This window comes from Sorex araneus, chromosome X, assembly GCF_027595985.1.
Source record: "Sorex araneus isolate mSorAra2 chromosome X, mSorAra2.pri, whole genome shotgun sequence".
Taxonomy (NCBI): Eukaryota; Metazoa; Chordata; class Mammalia; order Eulipotyphla; family Soricidae; genus Sorex; species Sorex araneus.
The window spans coordinates 273,922,424-273,927,355 of NC_073313.1; the positions used below are offsets into that span (position 1 = coordinate 273,922,424).

Sequence of the window (4,932 nt, forward strand, 5' to 3'; positions counted from 1 at the left end):
TTTCTTTGACTAATTTCTCCAATGGGGCTGGAGCGATAGCACAGTGGTTGGGCGTTCTCCTTTCATGTGGCCAACCCAAGTTCGATTCCTCCACCCCTCTCGGAGAGCCCGGCAAGCTACCCGTGTGTATTGGATATGCCAAAAACAGTAACAATAAGTCTCTCAATAAGAGACGTTACTGGTGCCCGCTCGAACAAATCGATGAGCAATGGGATGACAGTGACAGTGGATGACAATTTCTCCAATAATTTATGAACATATGTGCCAGACTATCTCCTAGGCTATGTGAGCACAACAGTGAGCAATATGCACAAGTATTTTTAACACACTCAAGACATTGACAGCAGTAAATAAAATACAGAGGCAAATTTAGAAAATTTAGATGTTATGCTTAGACTCCTTCCCACTCAGTGTGTCTCAGAGCTGATGGTCTCTTCCCTAGTCCAGAGTACCAAGGAAGACCTGCTGGCCCACTCTCCGCCCCACACCCAAAGCAACGACTCTACTCCCTCCACCCTGGTAACTTTAAGGGCTTGTAGGTTCTGATATCTGTCCTCAATAACCTCCATAGTAAGCCCGATATGTAAATAGAAGTAATTATATATTCTCTTGCATGACCACTGAAATAGCATCTCAAGGGCACAGAAATATTTAGAATAACAGATTGTAAGTAGTACTCCTATACTGGAAAATGATGAATTAAATAAGATTTCAGATATTTGGTAATTTGTAGGGAAACTCTCAGCACCCACAGATCTCTAAGGAAAATAAAGCAACAAAGGGATACACCTGCTCTAGCAAACAAGTCCTGGCAAAAGACTGAGCTCACATAGACTCAAGTTTCATTGAGGAGAACCTCAAATCGCCACTCCATGTAATGGCAATGGAAATAAAGCAGTCACTAGAAGAGAAATTTGATCCTCTCAAAGATTAACTGATATAGAATATGAAAGACTCCATAGAAATAGAATTAAAAAAAGAGTTAAAGAACACAATAGCAAGCCACAGCAATAGAATTCAACAAGCAGAGAACTGCTTCAGTAATATTGAAGACAAAATATTAGCCATTAACAATAATGAAGTGGCAAAATAGAAGTAAATAAATAAAAGAGAATGTAAGATGTAATGTTTGTTTTGTTTTGTCACAGCCAGTGATGCTCAGGAGTTACTCCTGGCTCTGCACTCCTCAGGAATGATGCCTGGCAGGCTCAGATAAATATACATAATACCAGGGATAGGACCAGTGGTGGCTACATGCAAGCCCACCACTTATCTACTTCCACTATATTACTGCTCCACTCCAGGCTGCAAGAATGTAAGATTCTGTTTCTTTGTTTTGTTTTCCTCACCATTCTTCCAAATGGTTTATTCTGGGTTTTGTTTTTTTTTTGTGTACATTAAAGTTAATCTGTGCATTGTCACACTCTTGATCCTCTTGCATACTGTTGATGATATGCAATATATGATATACATATGATGATATGCACTTATCCTTTATACTGTTGCTGGATGTTTTCTAGATTGTTCCATTGCTTCGACGCAGAGAGTCTCTTGCCCACTTGCCTGGCTGTCTTCCCCGGGGCCCCTCAGAGGGTATGGGCTCCAGCTTCCTCCCTACCCCGAGCAGAGCTCCTGGTGGCTGAAGACCTCTGGAGCCTCGCCACAGCCATGCTCAAGGTCCCTCCCCACACGTTTGGACGAGCCTCCGGTACCAGCTGAGGAACCCAGGTGTGTGGGACCTGGGGCTGAGACCTCCAAGCCTGCTTGGATAAGGACTGGGCCTCTTCCGCCCAAATTTCCCACTTTCCAGTAGCTAGGTGGTTATGCCCAGGGACTGCCCCCAGCGCCGTGAAATCCCATCAACAGCCAACATCCAGAGACTTAAAAGCAAGCTCCCAGAACCGCGAAGCAGCTTTGTGGCTGCACGATGTCTTATAGCCTACTTTTCCCTCTGGGAGAAACTGGCAAGCTACTGAGACTTTCTTGCCCACATGGGAGAGCCTCGCAAACTCCCCATGGTGTATTCATATGCCAAAACCAGTATCAAGCTGGGTCTCATTCCTCTGACCCTGAAAGAACCTCCAATGTGGCATAATTGGGAAGGACTAGTAGAGAGAGGCTGCTAAAATATCAAGGCTAAGGTGAATGGAGGTGTTACTGAGACCACTCAAGAAATTTGACGATCAACGGGATGATTCCATTGTTTCTCCTTTCCTGAAGGGTTCAATCTTCTCTTGTTGGGTTTTAGATTTCTGCACTTGAGTGGTGTCTCAGTTTCCTCTCTCTCCATCTCTTTTGTCTTCTGAAATTGTCAGCAGTTTGGCATCTCTGTGAAGATCAGTGAGTCAGTGGACTTGGACGCATACCTGGCCACAACAGTTCTTGGAAAGTGAGTTTAGCTGCGGGTGCTTTGATAGGGTGGGGTGTTGGCCTGCCTTCCTGCTGCAGTCTGATGCCTCACAAATTTTGGTTGGATAGATTCATATAGTCATGTAATATCCCAGAGCTGAAAAAAGGAGGAAGTGGAAAGCTTGAACAGATGAATCACAAGAGAAAAATTGAAACAGTTATTAAAATCCCCAAGAACAAAAGTCCCATTCCAGATGGGTTCACTTGTGAGTTCAATCAGAGATTTATTGCCTTGACTTCATAATCTCTTTCAAAATATCAAAGAGACAAGAATTCTTCTCAATACCTTCTATGAAACTAGCATTATACTAATACCCAAAGTAGACAGAGACACTTCCAGAAAAGAACATTTCAAACCAATCTTCTTGATGAAAATTCTTAATAAAATCTTAGCAAATTGAATCTAACAACATCTCAAAGAAAAGCATACACCCTGATTAAGTGGGATTCATCCCAGGAATGCAAGAATGGTTTAACATACTCAAATAAATTAGCATAATATACCACGTTAGTAAAAGAAAATATGACAGTCATATGATCATATTAATCAGTACAGAGAAAGCTTTTAATAAGACCCAATACCCATTCAAGCTATTATCAGTGATAGGTTTACATTGTAGTGGACTCTAGATTGGGAGATTTGCTTGTTTTTTAGTTCAGTACTTTGACTATGTCATTTCACTTTTTTCTGGCATATAATATACCATATGGAAATTTTGTTGTGATTCTTACATTCTTTCCCTTGTTTTTGTGAGTTTTCTGCTCTTTTCCTGCTTTAAGTAGTCTTTTCTTTTGATTTTACCATTTTGATTTTACCACTTTGATTGCTATATGTCTTGATATTTCTTTGTATCTGTTTTTTCATAAAAAGAAAAACTGTAGAAAGTAGGGATGGGAGGAAACTTCCTAAAAATAATAATGATTATCTTCATTTTATGGTTAACTTCTATTTTCATGGCACTATGCTCTAAGAAATTACTTTGTGTCATTTCTACATTGTAGATTTACATATGTTTGAGTTATACTCTGAGATACAACCAGTCCTGGACAGCATTCCATGTGGACTAGACAAGAATGCATATGAGGCACAATCTCCTGCCCCCTTGCGCCAGGCTGTTGTCACCGGGACACCACAAAGGGGGGCAGGTTGAGTTTCTCTCCCCACCCCAAGCAGAACCCCAACAGCTGAAAACCTGCAGAACCCGGCCGCAGCCATGCTCAAGGCCTCACCCATCATGAAGAAATGGGCAAAGGAACCGGGACCTTTGGCTGAGATCTCAAGTCTGCTCAGATCGGGACTTGGCCCCCTCCCTATTTTCCAGTAGCTTGGCAGTCACACCCACAAACTGCCCCGAACACCATGTAAACTCATCAATGGCCAAGATTCAGAGACTACAAAATAGAGTTCCTGGAAGAGAGTGATGCAGTACTTCCTGGAGCAAACGACCGCATTTGCAGTCGTACAACCTCTTACACTCTAGCCCACTGAGGTACCTAAAGTAGCACACATGTTTGGTTTTAACATACTTGTTTGTATTCTCTTATACACGGGTTTAAATGGCTCCAGAATGAAATACAACAATCTTCACACACTTCCCTCTTATTGTAGTGGGTAGATGTTCGATGTGAGGTGGGTGTTTGAATATGATCTGTAATGAACTACTGAACTACTTTATGAAAATAAAATGTGTAAAAATCGCAAAAAAAAAGAATGCAGATAAAGCTTTTGTGGGGTGAAGAACATTTGTATGTCCGTGCTCGCTTCGGCAGTACATATACTAAAATTGGAACAATGCAGACAAGATTAGCATGGCCCCTGCACAAGGATGACACACAAATTCGTGAAGCGTTCCATATTTTTAAGTTGCTTTGTTACAATAAAACTAAATGTGTACACACACACAAAAAGAACATTTGTATATCCATTAACCCTAATTCTTTTTAATCCTCATTTAAAGCTCTTTATCTTAGATGATGTTTGGTCTGGTTGGTCTATCTAACGGCAAACATGGACTTTTAAAGTCTCTTACTACTATTTTTTCTGTCAGTGTGTTTTTTAGGTTTGTGAGCAGAAGCTTTATGAACCTTACTGACCCTTTATTTAGTGCATGAATATTGATCACACTAATTCTGACTTTTGGATCTATCGTTCCCTTAGTAAATAATGTCTATCACATGTCTTTAATTAAATTATTTATGTTTATATTTTCTTTTGTTGATATGATGGGTTATGTTAATTGATTTCCGGATGTTAAACCATCCTTGCATCCCCATAATGAATCTCACTTGGTCGTGGTGTATGATCTTTTTAATGAGTTGTTGAATTCTATTTGCTAATACTTTGTTGAGAATTTTGGCATCTGTGTTCATCAGGGATATTGGCCTGTAGTTTTCTTTTTTTGTGGTGTCTTTGATTGCTTTTGGTATTAGAGAGATATGAGCCTCATAGAAACTGTTTGGGAGGGTTTCTGTTTCTTCAATTTCCTCGAAAAGCTTGAGAAACTGGCAATAGTTCCTCTTTAA

At 40.5% G+C, this 4,932-nt stretch overlaps 1 non-coding gene across 1 annotated transcript; it reads left to right on the plus strand.

Moving 5' to 3' along the window:
- Positions 1-4,163: 4,163 nt before the first annotated feature.
- Positions 4,164-4,270, plus strand: LOC129400425 (U6 spliceosomal RNA). The gene has a single exon (XR_008627668.1). It is a non-coding gene; the product is annotated as a U6 spliceosomal RNA (small nuclear RNA).
- The last annotated feature ends 662 nt before the right edge of the window (positions 4,271-4,932 follow it).